This window comes from Bombus bifarius, unplaced genomic scaffold (genome assembly GCF_011952205.1).
Source record: "Bombus bifarius isolate JDL3187 unplaced genomic scaffold, Bbif_JDL3187 scf7180000007996, whole genome shotgun sequence".
NCBI classification, from domain to species: Eukaryota; Metazoa; Arthropoda; class Insecta; order Hymenoptera; family Apidae; genus Bombus; species Bombus bifarius.
Genome location: NW_022884376.1, coordinates 878,828 through 898,049, shown reverse-complemented (window position 1 = coordinate 898,049; position 19,222 = coordinate 878,828). Strand labels below are relative to the sequence as shown.

Below are 19,222 nucleotides of genomic sequence, written 5' to 3'. Positions count from 1 at the left end.
GTGGTAAGAGGTATTATGGCCGCGTAACATCCACACGCTTTCCAACGATAAGCGTGGAGAGGTCGAGACGCTCCGCTTTCACGCCGAGGCGAGGGTTTCGTTCCCTGCCATTTCCTATACCTTTCGTTACCAGACCATCGCGAATAATCGACCGAGAGTCGCGTTAGACCGCTAACCACCGTTAGAGCGCGATTAAACGCATTTGCATGGCCACGTTGTCGCGCAGTTTCGTGAAATTCCCTTCTCTTCTTCGCTTCTCAAAATCTGTCCAAAACGTTTGATCGTCTCAAAGTTAGTTGCCGAAGTTATCGAAAAGAATAGTTAATCGTCAAATATCAGTCTGTTATTTTATATACGCTCTCGTCGTTGCTTTGAGATCGCGGAAACTGACGAATAAAGCTAGGCGATGATTACAAACGAGGTATTATATCGGTGACGGGATTTACGGCAGCGAACGCTCCAATCGATCGTTCCTAACGCAACAACGAACTATAATATTATTCTCCCGCATTTGACTCCTTCTAAATTCCTCCCTTCTCCTTCGAACTAAAAATTTCGCAATCTTCGATTCAGCACACGATCGGAAAAATTGATAATTCTTCTTTAGTCGATCGTGTTAGAATTTAATCTCGAAATTAAGATTAATAATCTGTGGAAGACACGATGTTTGCGTTGAAATAATATTATGTGATATTTATTAAACAAAAATTACAGTGGAACGTTGACAGTTGGCTAGTTATTCCCGGACTGACTTGACTTAGCGACCCATGGCCCCTGAAAAGATTTCGCACCCCACTCTCTGTACGGTAACGAGTGTGACCTGTGTAGATGCTGTGTGGCGGCACGTGCCACGAAACCTTCCAGCAGCTTCGCGATACAAAGCGCCACGCCGTCAAAGCGCGACACCGACGTGCCCAATGTGTCATTCATATCCTTACGCTTCTTCCGCCGAATTCTTGAAAGAGCAAGCACGCGCCAGCCACCGTGGTACATCTAACGAACGCACGCTAATGGGAATTTCGCCGGGCAACGAAGGGAAGAATCCGTTCGATCGATCACCTCGTCCGTATGCGATTAATATCGTTGTATACCAACAAATCGTAAACGGTTTCTCGTTATCGAATCGCATCGATGTTCCACGGTACAGTCAGACAAGCGACTGGTCGAATAACCAAAGCGCTGGAACTTCGGCACGCGTGGTTCGAGAAGGAATCACGGTATCGTGGAAATTTCATAAATTAGAAAACCCTTCGACAAAGCGAGTTCCGGGCGTGTTTAATCGTCCTGTTTGCAAAACCCGTTGGATGCGAAATTAATTGCGTTGCCGGGGCAACGGTGCCTAACGAATTTAATGCTCCATAAGCGGCGAGTTAAATTACACGGCTGTATTCTTCTTGATTTCAAGCTGAATAAAACGTGGCCCTTCGAGGCAAACTGCACAGCGCGCCGAGTTACGTTTCTCAAATTGCTTTGCGAAAGGGAATCGACGCGAAATTTCCACGGTGGCCTGGCGTTTTCGAAAAAATCTACACACTGTGTTTACGCGAGATTCGCTGCGCGATCGATCCTTGTTCACAGGACCACAGCGTTTAAATATTAACGGTCGACACGTTTTTCACCGTGATCGATCCTCTGCATCGTGTAAAATAATTAAATTGGCAAACGAGATCCAATTGAAAACTGCTGTTCTGAGAAATCGAGAAACAATCACGATCGAACCAGTTCGTTTACGATATAATTGGATAAACGAACGATCCGGACCTTGCGATTCTACAGTTTCGCTCTACGAATTTAGGATTACAACGAGACAGGAAAAACGATCTTTGGCTGGATTTACGATCGATCGATCAAAAATATCGAACGTCTGCCGATGTTCGTCGATATCGAAGGTTGTTCGGAACTCGCAGTGTCGTGGAATTAGCTATGCGAAGCATGGTGGAAAATTAGCTTATCTCCTGCTGTGAAACGCGCAACAAAAATACCCGGTACAAGGTGTTTCGATGAAAACGCTTTTCACAGGAGAGAAAGCTTGCAAAGTTGTGAAACTCGGTACTAGTCCGACCTTAAATATCTCGCAGAAATGAAAGATCCGTTGCAAAGTAACTAGAATTCCAACTACTACTCGTTTCGTATATCGTATTCAGAAAAATAAATATCTGCCGGAAGAAGTACGCACAAAGCTCGAGATTTAATATTCAAATATGCGGAAAGTCTAGCTTCTTGTTGAAAATTAAGGATAACATGGCACGGTATGATCGGCAGAATAATTAAGAAAATTTTCCAAACAGCGTCTACGCTCGACCGATCGGTGCTACTTCGAGCACGAAATTTCCGGGCGACACGGTAGCTGAAAGAAAAATGTCGAGCGTAAAAGCGGAAGGAAACGAGCCGACCGACACAAGCGGATCGCCACATGCAGTTTATCGGATTTTTTATTACGTTACCGAGACCGGGATCCAATGGGACGAAGGCGTACGACAAGGTCCGACAACAAGACTGGACGCGGACAGACTTCGAAAATTGTCGGTTTAGCCGATACACGAGTTTTCAAGCAGTCAGAAAACGAGACAGATGTATCGGCATCCTGTTGCTTCGCTGCATCCATATCACCGTCGATGGGAAACGATGCGTGGTGGTTGTGCGTTCGCGACAACGCTCGTCTCCCTCTCTCTTTAGCTCTGCCGCAATCAGCCAGTCAAATATCGCCCGATCGATAGTGTCTGGGTCAAAATAACAAGCACCTCCGATGCTCGCGAACGAGCGGCACCAAGAATCCGAGTATGATTAAAGACTATACTCGACCACCCAATGCGCGATGGGGTCGTTATTCCATTTCATCTCCGCGGTTCATTATAGTAATTGCTTTCTTGTAATTGTATAGTAATGGTTGGCTTGCTTTTCTTGACGATGCTCGTATACGTATGTAAGGGAACATCCTTTGACAGAGTATCGACGATACGATGTTCCAATCATGTTGGAAAACATATGTTATACAAACGCTATGTATCGTGTCGTTGAGGCTCTTCCATTTAACATCAGGACGACGCGAAATCGCTGCAGGAGGATGGTTTTTGGAGAATTATAGGTTTAAAAAATTGATTCAACAATCGCGATGGTGTGCTACTGGTTGCATAACGTTCCACCAAAGATTGGTTTGTTTAAAAATTGATCGATTCTCGATAAACTACTTTCACGAGATCGCATTAACACGTTTACGTTGAAATAGTTTTATTGGATCGAGCAACAACTGCGCAAACTATATTTTGTACGTCAGAACGGTAAAGAATGGAATAGAGCGAAACATCGAAGGGTGAAAATTTAACGCGTAATATCGTTTGGCGCGGAACGAATTCTCGGATGAGTATCGACTTCGGCTTGACGCAGCAAGCTTGCAACACTTAAAAAGTAAAGCCGGCACGACACGCAAATTTGACTAATTATAAAGTTAGCTTATGAACGTCATCCTAGTTATTATAATTTTGGCAATGATGGTTCCGTAACGAGGTACGAGGCATAATTGCGTTTGACGCGACTTTGCAAAATGAGTTGGGAAATGCGATTAAAAACGTTGCCTGCATGTAGCTTGATAAATTACGGAGCTGAATAGATAGGCGCGAATGCGTGTGGCGCAGCGTACAATTAAAATGTAGCTTAAAGCGAAAGGATCGATACTCCGTGCACTCATCAAAATCAAATTAAAGTTTATTATCGTTCATCCACCTCGTGGTATCGATTCGTCGGAATATTTTAGTCAAGTTCTTCGAAAGAGAAAACGATAAGGAAGCGATGAAACGGGACATCTATACTCGTTTCAGCGGTTCCTTTAATTAACAGAAGTTACTACTCGTTAAAATTCGTTCGTGTCGGAAAGCCCGAGTGTCTTCCAACTCTTCCACGAACTTGAATCTACATCGTCGAAACTATCGGGACCGAGAAACGAAAATATAACGAGAATAAAAACGGAATAACAGAATTATTTTTGTCGCTACCTCCTTTAACTTCCCTTCGCTTTATATTTTACCCAACACCTTCTTTCTTTTAACGTTTATTTAGCAGCCGCGTTTCAAAATATAAATTTACATAAACATTCGCTTGCGCGACGGAAGATCTCTCGTGATATGGAAAACGATTCTCGTATCTTTCGCCTGGTTTATTGAAAACGAAGACGCCAACTTTTCTTCCTGTTCTCTTCTGCTCGCGTACGAAGAGCAACAAAACTTAGACGGAAGTTCGTTCGTGTCACTTTTCACGAAACGAAAGTCGACGAAAGATATTCTTCCCGCCATTATTATTCTCAAAGTTGGGGGAGGTTTATTGAAAAAGAGAAAAAAGAGAAAAACAAGGAAAGAAAGGGAACCGGAGTTGTGACAATCGTGACTCTTTCATGTTCGAAAAGTCAGAAACACAGAAGTAAATTACGCGATCTTATCGACGATGTAGGTAATTCGAATAATCCTTCGGGGGAAGAATGGAACGCGAGATAAAGTATACCAGAACTTTCCGTAGCTTAATTGCTTTCGACGAAGAACGAAAAAGACCGGTAAAGATCGATCGAAGATAAATAAAGATGTAAAGAATATAAAGATAGAGAATAAAGCGTTCTAGGCAAATTGAATGGAATCACGGCAACGATACAAGACGCTAACACGAAGCGAGTCGAAATTACCCTTAATTTTTATTCATTCACAGACGCTTACAGCGATTTATCGCCACACCGTGAGAAATACTTGCAGCCGAAACGTTTTGTCATGAACTGTGATGGAGGAACGTGACCAGCGTTTCCAAGTAATTTACTAAAAATGTAAGACACGGCCGCTTGTCGCGGATTCTTCGAGAAAAAAAAAAAAAGAAAAGAATTCATTCGCAATAACAGCAAATTTTGTATATCTCTGACAGTGAAATTTTATTGGGAAAATTTCATTTGGAAAATTTCGTTTCGTTGTTTGGTCTCTCAGGCTTCCAGGAGAATAGGTAAATCCAATACGGATCGGCAAGTAGTACGAGCAAAGTACAAGTCAGACCCGACGTGAGGTATATTTAACGACTCCGCGTATCGATTTTTCTTATCTAAACGATTCCTTATCGTCGGTGTATATGTAGAGAATAACGAAGGGATGCGTTTCGTTTCATATACAAAAAATTATGTTCGATACCAGTATCGAAAAGTCGAATAACCGATACGAAGAGAAAGAATAGTCGTTGTATCCAAAGAGACAATGGAGGAACGATTCTCTTAATAAAAATAAAAGTGTATATCTCCTATCAAGATATCGCTGTACCCATTACGTCGGGAATAATATCGCCAAGGTAATTGATCATTTTCCAAGACTTAGGTTGAAATTACTCGAAGAATATCCTAGTCGGGATTACAAAAATGGAGCAAAAGATTACGCAAGATTAAATGGATTTCGAGGTCCTGCCAATTCCCCGCTAGATTGCTGGTTTCTTCCTTTTTTTTTTTTTTTTTTTTTTTTTGTCGAATCGATACTTTCTATTAAAATTTTATAACTTGGCTCCGAGAGATATTAAACATCGTACTTCCATTCAAGACTCTCTATATATAAAGTTTCACCGTTACTTTTGCCGTTGTACATGCGATCGGAAGATCAGGATCCGAGCAAACTGTTAATAAACGAGTGGAAGCAAGATCATCGATTAGAAATGGCGTGATACGCGAGTCTCGTGTCCGCTACTGGTAATTAGTAGCTGCGGTAGACCTCTTACTCGAAATCACGATCATCGACGATTTATTCGACGATAAAGTTTCGCGCTACGCGAAATCAAGTCGATCGATGACAGAAATTTTAATTAAACGCAAAGTACGTTGAAACGAGACCTAGACGAAGAACTTTTTAATTACGTGTTATGCTCGTAGAGAGCTAAACCGACAGAAGGTATTTCCATGCAATTTATAGATAGATTTAGCGCGTTCGAAGGAAAGATTCAAAGTAGGCTACGTTTGACATCTTTACAACAATGATTACAAAGAGCCGTGAATTATTCGCGCAACCTCGAAAGGTGCAACGAGTTCGCGTTTAACACGCAAACGTGCGACCAATAGCAAATACGATCGTTACCGTTATTTACAGGAAAATTGTCCATCAACCTGGCTGCCCTATATGCAGAAATAGTTCGTGATTTCGTTGCTTTTCTTTCGTAATTCGCGTGACTAATCGTTCGTTGATTCCACTGCATTTAATTGGCCGATCGACAGAGTTCGCGTGAATCGCACATTGAAATTCAATTAAATCAACGCGTTATTAAAGTAGCGTGTTGGAAAATCTCGCAAACTTCAACTTGGCTAAAGACTGAAAAAGCACGATCGAACTTTTTAATTTAAACGTATCGAGACGAAATTCAGTCAAGATTTCTTCTAAGAAGTTATCTTATCCAAAGAAAGCCACCTTCCCTGCAATTTCCTGGAGTACAGGTAATCGCGAAAAACCATCCCTTTTCATTGTCCGTGTTACCGTCGATGCGCGTTTCGTTTTATCACGGGAGATTCGTCATCCGATAAAACCGAATTAATGGAGTCTCTCGCCGAAAAGGAGGATCATTTAGCAAAAGTGACGCGATCCCGACGTTCTCGAGACGTAAGAATCCATCTTTATTGGACACTGTACGAAGAAACTCGCCTTTCGTCGTTCGAGTAGTCCTTTAATTAAACGAGGCAGAGTGTCCGCCGTTGAAGTTAATTTTCTTTCTTTAAGCGGATTATCGAGTAACTTTGCAAATTGCGGTAGACCTTAAATTCCGTCGCGTTAACGATATTTAACAGATCTGGCGACGAGAACGAAAATGAATTTCGACGCGGCCTCTAGGAAATGGGTTGGCGCGACCGGAGCAAAGGACCTTCGTTTAACGATCGCTGCACACGCCGATACACGTGGCAAATTTGCATGGAAAGCCTGTTGCGTAGGTAACGGACAATTTTCGCTCGTAACGTGGTTACCGCGTTATCGGAGAATCACAACGCGCAACGTTAATGCCCAAAGAAATAAATCTCGTCCAACTAGAAAACGATGAAACGTATTTCGTATTCGGGGCATCCTGTAATTTAACGCGTATATCGCGCTCGCGATAATTAACGACGATTCCTTCGATCGTACATTTAAATACGTCGCGGAAGCTCGATACGATTCGGGTTAAAACGAGGAGACAGAACTAAGCCTAGCAACAGGTGGAGCCGGCGATTCTAGCTCGTTGCAGACCAACGGGCGCAAACGAGCCCGCGAGTAATCGATAGTAATTATCCACTCGCTCTTGCACGTAAATATCCTCGAAAACAAGCTTCGCTGTTCCTGCTCCTCTTCGTACCAATCGGGCTACTCGAACGCGTCGCTCTGACTATAACGGAAGAATATCAATTTATCACCTTACACCCTCGTAACCCTCGGTTCACCTTCGATCGACGTTCTCCGGCTAACGCTAAACGATACGTTGAATTTCAAACGAAAAAAAAAGGGAAGAAGATACGGAAAACCTGATCATCGACTCGATCGGCGAACGATATATTAAATTAGATCGTTTGGCGGGCATTTTAAGCGTCATCGACAAAGTAACGAACCAGTCTTCGGCGAACGAACGAACGAGACGCTCGATAAGAAGCAAATATCGTACGATTTGTCTCGTGAGGGCGAACGAGAACGTCCGCTCGATATCGTTTTCACAAAGTTCGTGTCTTCTTGTAAAGAGGAAAGGTATAAAGCCCTCCGATCGAGTTTCCATTCGCGTATCTCTAGAAACGAACGACACGTTCAATTTTCTTCGAACGAAAATAAACTGACCCGAGAGTTCCTCCATCAAAAATCATTATATCTCGTCTTTCCTGTCTCGGAATAACGAGACTACGTAACTGTCACGTAAACTTAAGGGTTGGTTGATGAAATAAAATAGCTGAGTCGTAACACAACTATTACTTTTGTTTTAATTAAACTTTATTACGAATTCAGCAATCACAACGTAATACACACTGAATTAACATAAATCACAATTCACTCCAACCATGTTATGTAAGACTTAGTTACACTGATACGTTAAGTACGCGACTGTTACAAGGGTAGAGACCGGTAAAGATACGTTGACTATTCTAAGGATACTGATGGATGTCTGAGGAAGGCTAGGGGTGGGTGTGTCTAAGGACACGAGACTATCGGATTTGTCGATGACAATTTTGACTAAGGAAGCGAGAGTAGTAGACACCGTCTCCGATTGGATAGTAAGACGGTTGGTGGACCAGGAAGGGTTTTAGGCACCCACGCGAGAAAGTTGCTAACGGAACATACCAGATGCGAAGAAAAGCAACTTTCTAGGCTAACACGTGGTAGACAATAAACGTAGAAGGAAATCTAAGACAAGAGATACTCGCTTGGTCCGAAGGACCGTAACTATGAAAATTCCAAGACCCCTGGTGGGTACTTGAGACTATCGAGGGTACGCGCCAAGGATGTGCAGACATCCGAGTGCCATCCTGTCCGCGGTGTGTGGCCTGGTCTTTGATGCGAATTGACGTTACATAACCATCGGTTCGACCATCGGCCCCATGCCGAACGAAATCCCAATCGTCGAATACGCTATTCGTTGACTTTTTCTCGACGAAGAGCTCGAAATTCCACGAAGTAATTTTACTATTCCAAGCGATTCGCATCTTCCGAACTGACTCGACTTGCGCGCTTCTAGAATTCCCTGCACGCTGAGACTGAAAGGTTGATAACGATCCTTAGAGTTCCGATACGCTTGCCTGAATATAAAACGATCCGGTCTAAAGGAAGATAAAAATAGTGGCTGGTACGCTTCGCTTACTTCGACGCGGTAATTCTTGGTATTATATTTCAATTATATCTTCTACTCGATCAGATCTGGATCGAATCCGTATTGTCCGGATAAACTGACTGTTACGTCGGGCGACACTCTACCTAGACCAGGCCACACACCGCGGGCAACATGGGAACCAGATGTCCGCTAATCCTTACTGCGTACACTCAATAGTCTTAAGGACCCATAGTAAATCTCAGGAATTCGCTAGCCAAGGTCCTTCAGACCGGACAAATATCTTTTTTTCTAAATCATTTTCCAAAGATTGTCGTCTACTACGGCTTGACACGGGAAAGTTAGTTTTTCTCGCGTACGATGCTTTCCACTAGCAACTTTCTATCGAGGACGACTAAGACCCTTCTTCCTAGTCCACCAACCTTCGTTTATTCAATCAGAAGCGATGTATACTGCCCTCGCTTTCCTGACCAAAAATGTCATGAACAAATCCGATGGTCTCGTGCGCTGGACACACCCATCGCTAGCTTTCCTCCGACACAGCATCGGCACTGTAATTTACTTATTCTTCGACGTTAGAATATTTAACGTGTCAGTACCGGGTTAGTCTTCCTTATTGCTACGTCGACTATAACAAAAAACTCAAAGAGTCTTGCTCGATCACCAACGAATATTGTGCCAGTGTATCGCATCTTTATACGCTAAATCATCGTCGACGATATATATCATAAGCAACGGTGTAACTTAAGTGTTAAAAATATAAATTTTACAACGCTGTTAATCGCAGTGTTATACCCTCTCAACCTCGTGGTGTCGATTCTTACAATCGTAACGGGAATTTACGACTCCCATTGACGTGTTTTCTCGCGATTGCGTCTCCCCGCGATTGGTCGAAAATACACTGACAAATACATACGTTAAGGAATAGAGCTGGATATAACTGTTCCAATTCGTTGCCACTATTTGTGGAAGGACAGCGAGCGCGTTTCGAATCCGCGTGCGGGTTAAAGGTTAAAAAGACGTTGCGGTGAGTACGCGTATAGGCGAAACGAGAGAACGAAAACTGTTTTCAAGTCGAAATAAATTTAATTAGTACCGTGTCTCCGCTTCGTGAAATAGTTGGCGAATAAAAATCTGCTAAAATACGACGCCGGTATATAAAGTCGAATTATCGATCTCATCATCGCGAGCGAAACTTCTCAACCGTGCTAACGAGTTCCGGGGTGCAAAACGATGCTATAGCGGAATATCCGGTTACGTCGGATATAACCGTTTAACTCGGTCATACGGAATGTTTCGTAACCCAGAGGCTGCTTCACTTTCGCGGATTATGTTAATATCGATTCTTACTATAACGAAGAAACGATGGAAGATCGAGAAAAAGGATCGAAAACGGGTGAACGATTCGAGAAAACGGAAAACTAGAAGAGGGAAGACAAAGGTTAGCAGAGAAAAGCTTAGAGCATATCGCGTAGCACGCAGAGAGGGAGCTGCGGCTACTTCGTGGCTTAAAATGGCAAGGCTCCTTTGGACATACGATGGAAACTGCATAGTGGCTTTGTGGAGGGACGTTAAATTCGCCGAACCTAATGGAGTCGAACGAAGGCGATGTTTGCGCATGGAACGCTTCCAGTAATGAAACCTTTGACAGGAAAAGCTTCGCCACGAAATAGAACGGTGAAAGGCATACATCTGCTAAATTACTATGATACAATTACGCGAATCACACACGGGGTAAATCACACTGACCTGTACGGAGCCGAACGATGTTCCAGCTCTGCGAGGGAATCGACAGAGAGAACTGGAATCCAGTGATACGATTAAATTAATTAAACGAACAATAGTGAAAAAAAAAATCTGTACCGGATATGAAATTCAGACCTGGATATGGAATCCCTACCGGTCCCGGGCGAAACGAGCCCAGCAGGTAGGTATTGATTTTTCTTAATTATACTAGCGAATGTTGGCTTTAGGCTTCGCGTTAACTCGATAAAACTAACGGTGTCCTTTTACCAGAAATTACACTCGACAATACGATCGACGAGTTAAAGCGAAAATTTCGGTCGCGTGACGCGAAACGATAGCACGCTACCTGCGTATGTTACACTGTTCGCGACGTATTCGTGAAACATATAGAATATAATTCCACGAGAGAGAGAAGGAGAGGGGGAGAGAAGAAGAGAACGATGGAGAGGGCGGAGAGATTGGAGATTGGAAATTGCGAATCGCATTCGTCAAAGGAGTTCGGTCAACAAGGTTCAATAAGGAACTAATTTAGAGATAAAAGCGGAAAGAACTTCTTCCGTGAAGCAAAGCGCGAGCAAAAGGAGGAAAAGGAAAATACACAACGGGGTTTCCTTATGCCAGAAGATGATGTCGGTAGTCTTCTATCAGCGGTCGTTCGGCTTTCGCGTCAATATCCGTGAAAAAGCACGGGGATTAAACGAGCGAAAGCTCTTTATAACGCGTTTAAGACGAAGCATAGACTTTGTACCGCAAGACGTGCAAAGCTAAAGAACGTTGTCGCGAGGGCGTGCTCGTTTGCTTTAACTAGTCCCGGAAATTTTCGCGAGAAAGGAATCTGCAGCTCGAACAGCTATTTTCGGTATCGAGTTGTTGCCCGGAAGGCAAACTAAAACGCTCGTCAACCGTCGACTTTTCTCTCGAAATATTCAGCCCTTCGAACGCGCGTATCGTCGATACGTGACCGATTACCGTGAAACGGTTGAATATATTCGCGCGCATAGTCGATTGATATCGCGAGCTACGTATCGCGTCGCGACAAACACAAAACTACGCGGGGTAAACGGTAACGACTAAATCGATACAAAAATCAATATATCCAGGTGAAGCAGCGGCTGGGCGGGCGAACATCGCGTACAGTCCGGTCGTGGTTCCCAGGGAATGCAACAAGTCGCAGGCTCCCGCGATCCGGACAGGAGAGAACCCAATTGCCTCGGGCATACCGTGTCGCTGCGCTTTTCTCCGCTCCACGGATTCCTATCCTTCCATTGTGATCTCTTTTCTATAACGTCGTACGATCGAAAAATTTCGAGACCCTGTTCCGTCTAACAACTATGCGGTCGTGTCTCGACTGCTTTAAAATAGCCACATTGTCGTTGACAGTTCACGGTAAAACGATTCCTGTTCCCAATAAATCTATCGCCAACTTTATTCTTAGAGGAACGTCGCCTTATAGAATCACGAAACTATGCAAGATTTATATGGATGATAGAAGTTTTGGATGATAGAACATGCATGTAGCGACAGCGACGGAAAACTTGGATCCCCGGGGAGAAATTGAAAAGAGAATGATGGATCATTGGGAGGATTGGGCTTTTCGGCCGAACGAAAAAGAACGAAACGCGTAAACGAGTGGCGCCAGGCGAAACCGGAAGGACGCGTGGATCGCAAACTCGGATTCAGGGGCTGTACGAGCGAACAGTGTCGAATCTGGACTCCCAGGCTCCGTCGATCGATGCCCGGGGCGCGCTGCTATATATAACCATCCCTGCTCTCTCTGCCTCCCTCTCTTTCTCTTATCCTCCTACACAGCCCTCGGTCTCTCTCCTTCGCCTAGGTTTTCAACCTATGCCACCCTTCGACATAGGACCTGTACCGCTCAGCCCTGCCACCTGGTTTCTCTACAACCAGCGAGCTCCCTTCGAAATTTACCTCCTCGCCATCCTTTACTTCCTTTTTGCCTTTCTCTTTGCATATACCTCGTCGTTAGAGAATCAAACACGTTGTCCTTTGGACGAATGCAAGTTTTACGCGTTATTTCTTTAAATATATCTCTGCCGGTTGTTACACGCATTTTCCAGTCTTTTCGATATCGATTTAAAGAGCGATACGACGAATAGATGGAAATTACGGTATCAAAGCCTCTGGTTTCTCTACGGATGGAAGATTAATTCTCGATCGAATTGCCTAGAGATAAGCCGGATTGTCCCTAATTACCAATGCCGAATGAACCGATATCATACCGGTAGCAAACAATTTACGCAACGCGCGTGTCCCATTGCACGCGATTCAAAGCGATTCAAAGCGATTCAAAGACTAAGTTATCCAACGTCCTACCCTTCGAAAACCTTTCGACGAATGCTGCTGGTATTCGAAACGACCAACCAGCTAAATTAGCACGCTACCGACATAAGGTTATCCTAGAACGAAGGACGCATCCTACTCCCATAGTAATCCGCTTGGAGACTAACGCGCAATTTTCAGAATTACGCGTGCACCTTCTAACGTCCAAGCTTCTTTTTAAATAATTTTACGTACGCGTAGATTATCGTACGTGCACGTCCGCTGATTAATTACGCTAATTCGAAGAATCTGCGAATTTTTTACCTTCGTTCTCTTCGAGCAAAAAACGCACGTTTGATCGGTCCAACTGGAAAGTTGGGATCGTATTTGACTGTGGACGACGACGCAGCGAAAAGACAGAACTAGAATAGAGAATTAGAATTTTGTAGCGACAATATCTGAAACTATCAGGTATCAAAGAGTTGATTAGAATGTCTGGGCAGCCTTACAATTGCCAATGTGGTTGTATAGATTCGTGGCTCTACGGGCGAGTATAATTTCCCATGTAACGGGTGCACGGAAGCACGAGCAACCTTTTAACCGTGATTTCAACAATTCACCAGGAATAAAAACAGCCGCCGTTTTCTTTGCATTAAAACTTCTGTTTGTCGAAGTTTCGTTTAAAAATGCATGAAATATCAACGCCTCCTCTATCTGCCCGGATTTCTTTGCACTTTTGTTCGTCGGTTGCTTCTACTAACGCGTCGTTCTTTGTTTTATTAACTAAGTTCGTTCCGACTATGCTCCGCGAGAGAAGCAGAAGCTTGAAAATACAACGGGGACGACGTGATCGTCCATTTGCATCGAACGATTGGCAGAACGGTATTTAGATGTCCATTACGATAGAGTGCGTCGTCGTATCAATCGTAATACGGTGAATACGAAATCGATGAAACTCGACAAAGTCGCGACTCGCATGAAAATGGAATTTTTTATTGCTTTCGAAAGGTCGTAAAGAGAAACGTCTATTCTTTCTTGGCACCCTATCGACTTTGCGTCTACATGGAAACTACGATGTTCCTATTAAGCTGCCGCTTGATCCAATCAATCTCGAACACACAGTGCTATAATACGCATATAATACAGGTATCTCGCTCGTGTACGATGAAAGGCCAACGAATCGTAACCGTTACGAAGAACCTTTCGAGTGATCGATGTAACTGTCGTCCGTGTGTTTTTCCGCTTTTGACACGTCGATAGCAAGAACACGAAAAACAAAAGATAAACGCAACAGTTTGCGTGTGAAACTTAGACAGGAAAGGACGAAATAGAAAAGCCGATAGGAAAGTACAATTAGTTTCCACCGCGTGTGAAACTTTCGTTTCAATTTCATGCGGGACAATTTTTCGAGGGTCGCGCGCGTTCTCTATCCGCTTATCCTTCGATCGCGCCCTATCGGCCATCTAAATAGGCCGAGAAATGAGAAAACGACCAGGTCAAAAATTAGGACGGAATTCGTCTACGATGATCTTTATTTAGACTGGACTCGTACACTTTGTCGAGGTCGTTTCGATTATCGGAGAGGATCTCCGTGTTAACGGACGAACACCTCGTCGCTACCGAATGTTCAAGACAAATTATATGTGCATGCTTTGGTGCTTTACACGACGAAAGAGAAGAGAAGATCGCAATCACGGGAGAAAGGCTTCGACTCTCGCGTGCACGCATTCTTCGAACAATTTTTTCCTATGACTTTCTTACTTTCTTATCTACTGACTTGAGATACTATACCTCGAGTTTTCTAATGACCACGCTCTGCAAACGCGACGTTTTTCATATGCACTTCGTGCTTCGTACGATTTACGAATAAAGACCCTTCGATCTCGATTTACCATGGCTCGTGATAATAATACATATGGAAGGACGATTAAACGGGTTGAATAATATATTTGTAATTGCGATAAATCCCGATAAACCGCGATAAATTGCGAAACAAAGGACAAAGGCGTTAAGAGATACGTTAGAATTTAGTCTTAAAGTTAAGATAAATGATCTGTGGAAGACACGATGTTTATGTTGAAATAATATTAGGTGATATTTATTAAACAGAATTACAGAACCAAATGTATTTAAAATATAAGTGAATGATACGGTATAATTAACAAAGTGTGCAGGCGAAGAATTTATGGATCGTTGACTGTTGGCCAGTTACTCTCAGACTGACCGTACGTGGCGACCCATGGTCCCCTAAAGATTTTCAACCCCACTCTCTATACGGTAGCGAGTATCACCTGTGTAAATGTCCTGTTCAAATGCCCGTGTACGTGCCTGTATAAGATTAATATCGTTGTATTTCAACAAGATAATATCGCGAAGTAAGTCTTCTTGAGTCATCGAACACCAAACGAAACGCGACTGATCGCGTTCCAAAGTGGAGGAAGACTAAATTAGTTTCGTCGATCGACTCCGTACGGCAAGCAACGGACCACGCAACGTACCTTACGGTTCTTTTAAGAAGCTTATTCTTGAATTTCGAATCTTAAACGCCGGATACCCGGAAAAAATTGATAAATTTTCGAGCCTTCGGGAGCCGTGCGAGGTAAATACGGTATAAATATTTCATTTTCAAAACGTCAAAGCACGTTGGCAAACTAAGGTTCCGTGTAAAATATCGACATAGAATCGAAACAATCCTTTCAATGCGTAATTTTCGAAAGCGTATGCGACAGAGACGAAGACACGACGACGTGACATTTCCTCGATCGAAAAGCAGTTTCGTCCTACCCCCCCGACAGATCGTCATAAGGTAGCTTTGACATTTGCTGTGGGTTACGAGCACGTATACCCCTTTTGTTCCGCTATAGTAATATTCACATTTCCACCGCGAAATCGCATAAAACTTTTTACAAAGAAGCTAATGACTTTGTTCCAACATCAACCGTGACTTTCTTTCGTCTGTGTACGCGTGCATGACGTTCTATCGCATCTTTGTCGAGCGTTTATTTAAAGCGAACAGAGAGCGCAAAAATTTATTGCGACTTTAAACGGAAATCGCAGCAAAGAAAAACGATTCAACGCGGGTAACTGTTATTTCGATATTCGCTTTCGATATTATTTAGTTCTACGTGTACGCCGAAAGCGATAAAACATTTTTTCTACCGTATATTCCACGATTCTTTCGTTAAATCGTCGAAAAAAGATTTTCAAGCGACAGTCTTTTTTTTTTTAAATCTGCATAAAAGACACACGCGGTCGAGGCTTGTTCGCATCCAATATATTCTTATTTAAATATTCTATCAAAGAAAGTATCGAAGGTATCGTGAGCTCACGAAGAAAGTAAAATCGTTTAAAAAATTTCTGCTTCTCTTAAATGCTTCGTCACCACTACGGACAAGGTCACCGAATTTGTACGAATTATCCCGAGGCAAAACATCGTTCGTACGACGAGTTATTCGCGAAAGAAATATTCCGTGTGTTTGTTTATTTGGGCGAGAGCTGTAACTGCAAAAAAAGGAAACAGACTCGCGAGATATCTCGACCATGGTAGCGAAACGGGTAAGGGTAACATTTCTGTCTACGTGAGAGAGCGACGATCGTAGCAGTTACGAATTTCTTAATACGAGATACAAATAGAGAAAGAAAAATTTGCGTCGAGCAAAGCTGCGGTTTGTCGAACGTGTTCGCAATTCGAACAAATCCCTGGCGTGTTTGACACTGCTGGCGTTTTCGCTATCACCGTCTCTTTTCCTTTTCTCTCGTCTCGCGTTTCATCGCTCGGATCAGATATCTCTCCTTTACGGTTCTCAGACGTTAACCCTCGGCGACTATTTGTTGCACGGGTACGACGAACGACAAAAGGTACCGAAGAACGTTGTTCGACCGGAAAGGTTGCTTTCGATTAAATAATTTCGTACGCGACTGAACGTTTGTAAAAATGAATGAACGAAGGGGGAAGGAGAAAGAGAGTACAACGATTGCGCAAAATTTCGAACTTGTCGACTGTGAACGAACTAAATACAGGTGTCAAGAGGGAAACATAAAACGTGGCACGATTGTACGAGCAAATTTTCCAACCAGAGATTAGAATGGATAGAACGTGTCACAACACGTACAGTAAAATCTTGATTACTGATATGTTAATCAACGCTCGAGTAGCTGAAAAATTCCATGAAACGTGGAAACGGAACATTTTTCTATTTTATCTTGTCACGTATGTAATTTCGCCTACAGTATGTTACGTATCTTATTTATCGATACGTGTATGTGTTTAGAAAATACATTAACCAGAAAAATTAGAAAATAAAAGCTTACTTCCATCTTACTTGTTATCGCATATATTACTGCTATACTATATGCATACTAAATAAATTAAGCTTCTCTGAACAAGCAGCATTAAAAGATATTTTCAGTACTAACAAATTAACGATTTGCAAAAAAGAACGAACAAAAAATAGCAGATGATAGATCGCGTGAAAGGTTTCTCGTATTGTTCGAAAAAACATGGAATGTACCAGCGATCGACTCTTTGCTATGACAGTACATGACCGATGTTATATTTACGAAGTTTTTTCCCGGAAAAATTTTTACAATCTCGCGAAAACCATTAACGTCTTTCAACGTTTTCTCGTGTATTTTTCTCCCGAAAATCCAAGGATTTTAATTTATACGAACGTATCTACACCCAGCATTGGGTGTCTGCATTATATTTAATATTCGCGCCGATTCTGCCATTTTTTTTTCGTTTACCGATGATACAGATTCGTACATTTTATCGAATATATGCGAGACACTGACCTTCCAGTATTTTTGGCAATCCCGTTGACGCCGTAGGGACGTGGAAGAATAATCTATCCGTCAGCTGGTCATCATAGTAATCGGTGCTCGATGATGCTCACCACCACTAATTCACTGTCACAGAACGTATCACGGTAACGCCGGAATATGACATTGTTAACGATACTCGAACCCCCTATTCCGCGTTTCCACGAAGAACAAGATCGTATATCACTACCACGAACCGTACCGGAAAAATCGAAACGAAGGGCAAACGCGACGATAAACTGCCCCACAAACGGAACACGAATGAAAACAAAAATTATACTATAATTCTACGCAGCTACTTACGTATAGCGCTTACAAGCGCTCGACGGTCGCTATACTAACTGCCGCTTCTTCGCTTGAATTTCGACTACCCCGACCGCCGCTGTCATCACAGCCAATCACCATCGACTTGCGCACCAACCGCCAGACCCCCCTCCACCAATCAACGCGCGAACCTGCCTCGTTCGAACTCCAAATGTCCTCGCGTTCGTTTTCGTGCGTCCTGTCGACGTACTTTTTCTTCGAGCGTAACATTTTCGAACGTTATCAAAACGCGTAACGCGATCGATCGTTTGGTTTCGTAAAGTTTATATCGGAGTAATCGCGAGTGTTTGTGAAAGAAAACGTATAAGTTTTGCCATAGATTTTTAGCCTAAAGAGGTACGTTTCAAAAAACGATATTCTTGTGAAATATAAAAAATGCCTGTGTTTGTGCAACGACATAATCGATGAAATGATCTGACGGAGAGTAGCCAAGGATTAGATATGTAATCTCGTCTACCGGAATCCGAAAGGTACGTATGTCTCAAATATCTTCTTGGTATAATTTATCGGAATGTATCATTTAAACGAACGCACTGTAATATGACAAGTACGAGTAATTTAAAGTACGAATAATTCGTTGAACACGTTAACGTTGTTATATACATATACGTGCTTTGCTTTTAAGGAAAACATGTATTTAGGCGACGTTTAAGGAAAATGTATTAGACTCTTGCTTTTTATTGACGAATTGATGATCGTTCAGTGACGCGTACTGCGTAGTAGAAAACAAAACCTTTGGAAAATTTTAAATTTTCGTCGTAAATGAAATGTACAACACAGATTTAACACCTAATACATTTTAATTTTGTATAATTTTGTAATTCCAAAATCTTTCATATTTATCATGGATTTAACATAGAAAGAAATTATAATTAATAATCATAATTTTTTAATCGTATAAATATATATATATACACTTTATAATAATGGCACTTACGAATATGAGATATACGATATATACCATATACCGACCGATCTACTTCTTACCGTTAAAGGACTTGCCATTCTTGTTACCATTTTAATGTCATTTTCAACCTTACCGATTCTGTAGAGCAAAATTAAAATTATAATGATAGATGATTATATTTTTGTCTATCCTATATTTCCTTTGTACTTATAAATTGTTTCGATATCAATAGTTTAATTTGTATAACAATTAGATCATCAGTTAGACACAACTTCCTATAAAATATTAAATCTATGGTATAATTACGATATGTTTTCATACCTGCAAATCTTTTTCATTACATATAAAAAGAGAAAGGAGGAGGCAGAGAGAGAG

The 19,222-nt window shown here is 42.3% G+C and overlaps 1 protein-coding gene across 1 annotated transcript in view; it reads right to left on the bottom strand.

The window, feature by feature from the left end:
• Nucleotides 1–17,966, bottom strand: part of LOC117206015 (voltage-dependent calcium channel type A subunit alpha-1-like) — a 28,517-nt gene extending 10,551 nt beyond the window's left edge. The window contains exon 1 of the mRNA XM_033444961.1: nucleotides 17,590–17,966. The gene's annotated coding sequence lies outside the window, so the exon portion shown is untranslated. The remainder of the gene's footprint in view (nucleotides 1–17,589) is intronic.
• Nucleotides 17,967–19,222: the final 1,256 nt, after the last annotated feature.